We start from the raw sequence: 8,663 nt of genomic DNA, 5'->3' as shown, positions 1-8,663 counted from the left end.
AGAGGAGAGGAGAGGAGAGGAGAGGAGAGGAGGCAGGCTATAAAAGTAAGGATAAGGTGGGCATGGTGGAGTGTGCCTGAGTCTCAGCTCTTGGGAAGCAGAGAGTTCAGGCCAGCCCGGGCCATAGAGTGAGTTGCAAGAGTTCAGGCCAGCCAGGCTATATATGAAACCTCCACTCAAAAAAAAAGGTGGGGGGGGGAGCAATAAAAATGCAAACACTGGGCTTTCAGAGGGTAGTTCAGGCCTGTAATCCCATCACTCAGAAACCAGAAGTAGATCTGACTGGGGGAGCCACGTGTGCACAGTGAATTCCAGGTCAGCCATGGTTACCTGAGTCCCTTTCCTAAAAGGGTAACACCAATGGGCGAGATGGCTCAATGGTAAAGGTGTTTGCTGCCAAGTCTAAGGACCCAAGTTCCTCACACAAGACACCATTAATTCCCTCAAGTTGTCCTTTAACCACCAGATGTGCAGTGTGGCATGTTCACACCTACAGAGAGACAGAGACACAGCAACAAAGAGAGACACAGAGACAGGCAGACAGACAGATAGACACACAGAGTCAGAGTCAGAGACAGAGAGAGACAGACAGACAGAAAGACACAGAGACAGAGAGAAACAGAGACAGAGAGACAGACACACAGAGTCAGCAACAAAGAGAGAGATAGAGAGAGTCAGAGACGACAGAGGCAAAGAGACAGAGAGACACGCAGAGACAGACAGACAGAAAAAAACAGAGAGAGAGAGAGAGAGAGAGAGCGAGAGAGCATTCAAACAAACAAAAACAAACAAAAGCCAGCGTTGCTCTGATCCCCTCAAGTGAAAAACTGTTCTGTTTGCCCCCAGCATTGCCCCTGGTCTCTGTGGATCTTCAGAAAGAGCAGAAATCCCCCATCCACATTCCTCTACACTCTGTTATCCTCAATTACCTCTCAAGAATGGAATGAAGGCGCACACTTTTCAACCTGCTGCTTACTTATGGAGACTGTGCAACTACAGACAGGCAGGACCTACACACAGAAAAGACGCTTGAGGACCCCCTACGACTCCTCAGCATAAGGACCTGGCGGCAGGTGGCTGCTGGATAAATGACTGCAGAACCAGGAAACACCGGAATGCCTGGAGCCAGGTAGAGACCTTTTCTTGGGAAATCAGAGACAGCTGTGGCCATTCCCTTTGGGCCTGGGGGCCAGCCTCTCCATTCCTGCTTTGATCCTAAGGCACCTCCCAACCCTTCCTCCCCTCCCCTTCCTTCTCTCTATCAGTAATGGCCAGTACACAAACCCCTAAGGGTGAAGTGTTGGCCTCACCCTGCCCTCCACCTTCCCAGGCCATTGTATCTGAAGTGGCTAAAGAATTCTCCTTCAGTAAAGAGCAAAGAAGAGACTGTTTCCAGAGAACCTTTCACCAGGCTTCAACAAAAGCCTCAGACACTTGCCTGGAGAAAAGGCAGGCAGGCATGGTGATGGTCCTTCAATTTCCTGCTTCCAGGCAGGCTTTTGCCATTTGGGAGCCTTCCGCCATGAGACCTATACCTGTTATCCCAACACTCTGCAAACTGAGGCAGAATGATGGTTACAAGCTCGAGGCCAGCCTGAATGTCTAAAAAAAACCCAAAAAACAACTGCTGTTTCCTGTCTTCCCATTCAATGTGATCTGCCAGCCTCCTCCTGCCTGTGTCTTGCTTCTCCTCTGGGAAGACAAGCTTTTCACCCCCTCTTGTTAAAGAGAGACAGGGTCTTAGAGACTGGGGCGACAGGAAAAGTAAGGGATGGGGTGGAGGAACAACGGGGCTCTCCTTGCTTTCTTCGCGCACATGAGAATGTGGTTTTTTTGAGGACGATCCGGAAGTCACTTCCTGACCTCCACAGCCTTCGCTCCTTTGGGAAGGAAGCGGCTGGCATCCTCTCCCTCTACCCCTCTATTCATTCACAGACCCTTGAAACTCAGATGGGAGTTGAAAGCATCATAACCCATCTTCCACCAGTGGCTACATAGAACCTGTAGGAGGGGCCTAGTGCAGTTCAAGACGGACCTCTCTTTTAATATTAGTATTTTAAACTACTGTTTTGTATCTAGAAACAGAGACTTATGTAGCCCAGGCTGACCTGGAACTCACAGTAGAGTCAAGGCTGGCCTTGAACTCTTGATTCTTCTGCATCTGCCTCCCATGTGCAGAATTACGGGCCAGTGCTACAGTTTCTAACTGTTTGCTGATTGGTCTTTCCCCTCTGTTTTAGCCCAGAGAACACATTCAGAGGTGAGAGAAGTTAAGGACAGTCCTTTCTCGGTTTCATCTGTTTCTCCTAGCCAGCTGTAGTCCATCACAGGCTGTACTGTCTGAGTTCTCCTTCCCCACGGCTCCCCACGGCTCCCCACGCCCCACTCTCCGGACTTAAAACTGGGGCCCGGAGCGCTCCTGCGTAAACCCCTCTTACCTGGGCGCCGCGGCGCTCGGGGTGAACCGAGAACTTGCGACTCACGCGTGAAAGGTGAGAGCGCTCAACCCCTGGCTACTGGGCAGGTCCTGGGACAAGGATCCCGCCTTGGCCGCGCAAAGCGGTTATAAAGGCTTCTGTCGCCGGAGGGAGGGAGAGGGTGAACCGAGGGACAAGGGGCGGGGGCGGGGCGGAGGGAGAGGACACGCCTAATCCAGTTCCGCGGCACTTCTCGCTGTTGTGAAAATAAAGTCACCGTGCCAGAGAATGAACTGAAAGCCTCCCTGACGTCAGAAACACAGTCACTCATGAAATAGGTGGCGGGGTTGCGGGGGAAGCACCCTAGACTGTCAGGCGTAGCTCTCGACTAGTGCTCAGGTCGGTCCCAGAGCGCCCGCCCGTATGAAAAGAGCCACACGGTGAACCCAGCTATGGATGAGTGCTGCTGGCTGTCATCTCCTGGAGGCAGCCACACCCATCCTCCCTGAGGGCACTATAGAGCCCCAAGGGCAAAGACTTAGCCAGCAGCTCCAGGCAGCTCCTTTGTTACTTTCTGCGGGAGAAGTTGGTCTTTATTTCCCCTTGGCAGCACCTGTCTCTCCATCACCCACTCCTTCCTCAGGTGAGCAGGGAGAAGCCAAGTTTAAATGAGAAGAGACAGCCACTCTCTCTCCTGTGGGTCCCCCAGTCGCCTGCTAAAGAGTAAAGACCAAGGAAAAGTCGAGATGCTTCAGCAAGGCCCCTTCTTGGAACTGTCGCTTAGCCAAGTTAGCATGGCCTGACTGAGAGATCATATCGCCTTTCTTTTAACCACCTCTCCAAAAGTTTGACAAAGCAGTTGATAGGAACAGAGACGCCAGATAAAATTTTGAAATGAAGGAATTTGCCTTTGGTGTCTGATTCCTCCTGCTTAGGCAGGGCCCGCAGCACATCCATTATCAGGCCAGTCCGGCTGAAACCTGCCTGCTCCGTAGTCAAAAAGTCCTGGAATGTTAACACACTGGACAGGTTTACCCCCTTGGTTGCGTAGGTGGGCAGCGGGGGAACTGAGCTTTTGAGGTAGTAGGGAAGGCCTGGAGCAGGCCTTCTAAGTGCTTTAGTACAGTTTTAATACAATTTTTCATGTATGGCGACCCCCAACCATAAAATTATCTTTGTTATTACCTCATAACTGTAATTTTGCTACTGTTATGAATCTTAATATACATATCTGTGCTTTTTACTGGGCTTAGGTGACCCCTGTGAAAAAGATGTTTAACCCTTACAAGGGTCTGAGACCCACTTTTCTCCACACCCTTAAATGCTTTTTAAAATGTAACAAACAATCTTGCCAGATGGTAGGGGCTCACAACTTTAATCCCAGCACTCCTAAGGGAGAGGCAAGCAGATCTCAGTGAATTGGAGGCCAGTCTGCTCTACACAGTGTGTTCCAGAACAATCGGGGATGCACAGAGAAACCCTGTCTCAAAAAAAGAAAAGAATAAAATGTAACAAGCCAGGCCTGGCGCGGGGCACCTCTGTAATGCCAGCACTTGGGTGGTAGAAGCAGGTAGAAAAACACTCCAAGGCCAGTTTCTACTACATAGGAGTTTGAGGTCACCTAAAGGTGACCTGCTGCAAATGACAGTTCGAGTCAGCATTTGGGAGACTGAAACAAGAAGATGGCCACCAGTCTGAGCCACATAGGTGATATCGGGCAAGGGGGGCGGGGGGGGCTACTCTCAAGAGCCTGACTCAAAAAGGCAGAGGAGATGGGAAGGTGGCTCAGCCAATAAACCACTTGCTGCCTAACCTGATAACCAGAGTCCAATTCCCAAAATCGGCATGAAGGTCAACCAAGTCCAAGAAGAGAACCAAGACTGTCAAGTTGTCCTCTGGCCTACGCACAAGACCACACACACACACACACACACACACACACACACACACACACCAATAAAAAGAAAGACTCTTTGTGAGCTTATACTATGATGTGCAAGGTACTGGTTCAAAGACCAGGGCCAAAACAATCTAAATCTTTGGAGTCTATATTTCTATTGATCTCATACCTAAGAAACCACAGTCAATATTTAACTTGACCATCTCCCTTGTGGCCTGCAGGTCAGAGGTCGTCAAGTTCTCCTCCTCTCCTGGGGTTCACCAAGAGACAGGGGCCTGGGGAAAGGACTTGGGGAATGATGAGACTGGAAAGGGCTTCTCGCTAAACTTCTACAATCTCATCTATAGAAACTGGAGCTAGACCAGTATCCAAGAGAACCATGGATGGACTGGAGAGATGGCTCAGAGGTTAAGAGCACTGACTGCTCTTCTAAATATCCTGAGCTCAAATCCCAGCAACCACGTGGTGACTCACAACCATCTGTAATGGGATAGGATGCTTCGTCTGTCTGGTGTGTCTGAAGACAGCTTCAGTGTACTTACAAAGTAAATCAGTAAATCTGAAGAAGAAGAAGAAGAAGAAGAAGAAGAAGAAGAAGAAGAAGAAGAAGAAGAAGAAGAGGAGGAGGAAGAAGAAGAAGAAGAGGAAGAGGAAGAGGAAGAGGAAGAGGAAGAGGAAGAGGAAGAGGAAGAGGAAGAGGAAGAGGAAGAGGAAGAGGAAGAGGAAGAGNAAGAGGAAGAGGAAGAGGAAGAGGAAGAGGAAGAGGAAGAGGAAGAGGAAGAGGAAGAGGAAGAGGAAGAGGAAGAGGAAGAGGAAGAGGAAGAAAGAAAGAGGAAGAAGAGGAAAGGCTTTGGCCTAAGCAAGGTAGTATAGACCTTTGATCCCAGGAGACTAAGGCAAAGAGATTGCTGAGTTCAAGGTCAGCCTAGGACAAAACAAGTCCCAGATCCAGACATGGTGGTACACACCTTTAACCTGGGCCACACCTTCTGCTGGAGACCTGCATAAGGACATTGGAAGAAGGAAGATTCATTCTTCCTTGACGCTTGCACTTATTTGCCAGCACATCTGTTGGAATCTACTTCTACAGAAGACCGGCTGAAATAACTAGCTTTGTTTCATAATAAATTCCCTCAATATAGAAAGACATTCCATACATTCTGTGACCCTAGAGAACCCTGACTAGTACATACATATACATTGGAACAGCAGTTGGTCGAATCATAAGAAGTGAAAAGATACAGGAAGCTGGGCGTGGTGGCTCACGCCCATAGTCCCAGCAGAATGAAGTGTGGTGACTATTGTGGGTTCAAGTCTGCATATCAAGTGCCGTCCATATCTGGACTCTAAAGTGAGACCTTAGAAGAAAATGAAGAAGGAAGGAGAAGAAATGAGAGGAAAAAAGGACTTGTTTTATCATCTGTTTAACCCAATAGATCCCAAATAGCACTATCTCAGCACATTATCTTTTCAAATATGAGGGGTTAGGGGGCTGGAAAGATGGCCTAGCAGTTAAGAGTGGCTGCTTTTTCAGAGGACTTGGGTTCAGTTCCCAGTACTCACATGGTAGCTCCTAACTGTATCTCCAATTTCAGGGAACTCATACCATCGTCTGGCCTTTCTGGGTACCTAGTACATACATAGTACACAGATGAACCTGCAGTCAAAACACACATACACAGAAAACAATTAAAAAACAAAACAAAACGGAGAGTCTCTATATAGCCCTGGCTGTCTTGGAACTCACTCTTTAGACCACACTGGTCTCAGACTCAGAGATCTACCTGTCTCTGACTCCCTAAGTGCAAGGATTTAAGATATTCACCACCACCACCACCACCACCACCACCACCTCCACCACCACCACCTCCTCCTCCTCCTCCTCCTCCTCCCAGCTAACAATCCTCTTCACAATGACACTAGAGGCTGGTGAGATGGCTCAGTGGGTAAAAGTGCTTGTCATGAAGCTGATGGCCTGAGTTTTGTCCCATGCAATAGGAGAGAAACAACTTCTGCAAATTATCACACGTGTGTTGTAGCATGTACATACACACTAAGTAAGTACATAAATAAGTGTAATTTAAAATTGTTTTTTCCTTATAAATAAAATACAATCTAGGTATGGTGATGTATGATCGTAATCCCAGCACTTGGGAAGGTGTTTGGGTGGTGTTGAATTCAATATTCTGAGCTACATAGTAAGGCTTTGTCTAAAGTGTGTGTGTGCCCATGCACGTGTGTGTGTGTGTATGTGTGTCTGTGTGTGTGTGTGTGTGTGTGTGTGTGTATGTGTGTGTTGAGTTATTCTGCATTACTTTGCCAAACTAAGTCCTCAAAAGTCTAGCATGTTTTATGTCTACAGTCCATGCCAGTTTATACCAGCCACATATCAGGGGATCAAAAGTCATGAGTGGCTGCCACCCTGGACAGCACAGAGCTAGCTGTCATTGAGGGCCCTTACAGCCCTGAGTCATTATGTCTAGGGTGAGGCTCATGACATCAAGGATAAGGTGTCAGGTCTGGGCAGGAAGCAGTTCAGAGGGGACATGATTTCTTCTTTACCACCGACCTCTTTCCAAAGACTCCAGAGAACCTCCCAGAGAAGCTGGGAAACCCAATGAGAGCATAGGAGTGGACTGCCCGTTCTCTGCCTCCCATCACTCTCTGGAATCTAGACGATGGCTGGCTGGCTGGCTGGTCCAGGCCTGTGGCTAAGAGACTCTTTGTATGGCAAGGTGGTGGCAAGGCTTGCTCCCTGGTGTTCATATTTCACTTTGCCATTGACTTTGGATGCCCACCTGTTACGTAGGAATTTTCTCCTAATTGAAGCATTTCCCTCCTGGAGGAAAATCCGTAAGACTCAGGAAACCAATGAAAGTGGCAAGGCCCCACCCCAAGGTTACATAAGCAGTTAACAAGCGTTAGAGAGTGGAGTCTCTCTGGTGGAGATGCCTGTAAGCTGGGCAGGAAGCACCAAGGAGACTTTTGTGAGTCATCACCTGGTGCTGAAGTGGACTTTTGAGTAAAGCAGCTGCCTTTGAGTCACCCGTGCTCCTCTAAGTAAAAAGCCCAGTGAGCTCATTGGTTCGATAGGCTAGACTTGGGTGGAACTGTTTCTTTGAACTACAGTCAGCGCTCTGTGCAGGGTGAGCAGACATTTATTCACGCCTTCCCAGGAAAAGGCGTAGAACACTGCCTTGGCCATTAGCACTCGTTCTTATCCTCCTTTGGTTGTATTTGATTTTATTTTACGTGTGAGTGTTCTGCTGCAAGTATGTATGTATTGCCATGTCCATTCCTGATGCCCAAGGAGGTCAGAAGAGGATCTAGGATCCCCTGGAACTGGAGTGACAGATGGTTGGGTAGCCATGTAGGGGGTGGGAAACAAACCTGGGTCCTCCGTGAAAGCAACTGGTGTTCTTCACCATTGAGCCACCTCGTCAGCCCCTGATTATTTTGTTTTTTAAGATTGTGTGTGTGTGTGTGTATGTGTGTGTGTGTGTGTGTGTGTGTGTGTGTGTGTGTGCCCGTGTATATGTAAGTGCACCACTTACACAAAGACCCTGGAGAAACCACAAAATGGAACTGAACCTCCTAGAATTGAAGTTACGGGTGGTTGTGAGCCAAACAACCCATAGGTTCAGGGAACTGAACCCGGTTCCTCAGAATGAGCGCTCTTAACATCTGACCCATCCTTCTCCAGATCCTGGAGTTTTGACACATTTTTGGTTTGTTTGCTTGTTTATTTGTTTTCTCTTACCACCCCTTTGAGCTTCTTTTTCTCCCTCCCTCCCTTTGTAGATGTAACAGCCCAGCACAAAACCGGAACTAAAGTCAGGCCACCAAGTGATCTAGAGCACAGAATTCGCAGGGGCACCCCACCTTGCCTGTCAGAGAAGGTTCCTCCTTAACCCTGCTCCTCTTCTAGTCCCGGCCCTCCTTCCGCCTGAGTTCTTGGAACTGGTTATCTGGAAGGTGAGGGGCAATCTCAGGAGGGAGGAATAGCTGGTTGTTTTTGAGATGTTCCTGGGGATGGGAGGGAGGGCCCAGTGGATGGGATAATTCATTTTATGGGCCTTTTGTTCTGCATATGTAATTTGTCTGGTGAGAAAAAGTTAAGACCCTGCTATGGTCTAAGTGTCTTCCCCCAAAAGCCAGTTTGTCAGAAGCCTGGGTGTTCGGGTGGTGACACTGGGACCTTTAGCAGGTGGAACTTAATGGGAGCTCCTCACTGGGAATGGATTGGGCTGTTTCTATGCAGCCTTCCACAGTTCTCCTGAAAGGTCGGTCCTTCTGAAGGAAGTAAAACACTCTTCCTCCGGCTGCCCGTGGAGATGTGCTAGCCT

General features: G+C 48.6%; 1 protein-coding gene across 1 annotated transcript in view; it reads right to left on the bottom strand.

Annotated features, from left to right (window-relative positions):
• The window catches only part of Gprc5a (G protein-coupled receptor class C group 5 member A), a 20,125-nt gene extending 17,604 nt beyond the window's left edge, over positions 1-2,521 (bottom strand). The window contains exon 1 of the mRNA XM_021165830.2: positions 2,439-2,521. The gene's annotated coding sequence lies outside the window, so the exon portion shown is untranslated. The remainder of the gene's footprint in view (positions 1-2,438) is intronic.
• Positions 2,522-8,663: the final 6,142 nt, after the last annotated feature.

The sequence above is a fragment of the Mus caroli genome, chromosome 6 (assembly GCF_900094665.2).
Source record: "Mus caroli chromosome 6, CAROLI_EIJ_v1.1, whole genome shotgun sequence".
Taxonomy (NCBI): domain Eukaryota; kingdom Metazoa; phylum Chordata; class Mammalia; order Rodentia; family Muridae; genus Mus; species Mus caroli.
This window is presented reverse-complemented; position numbering and strand designations above follow the sequence as displayed.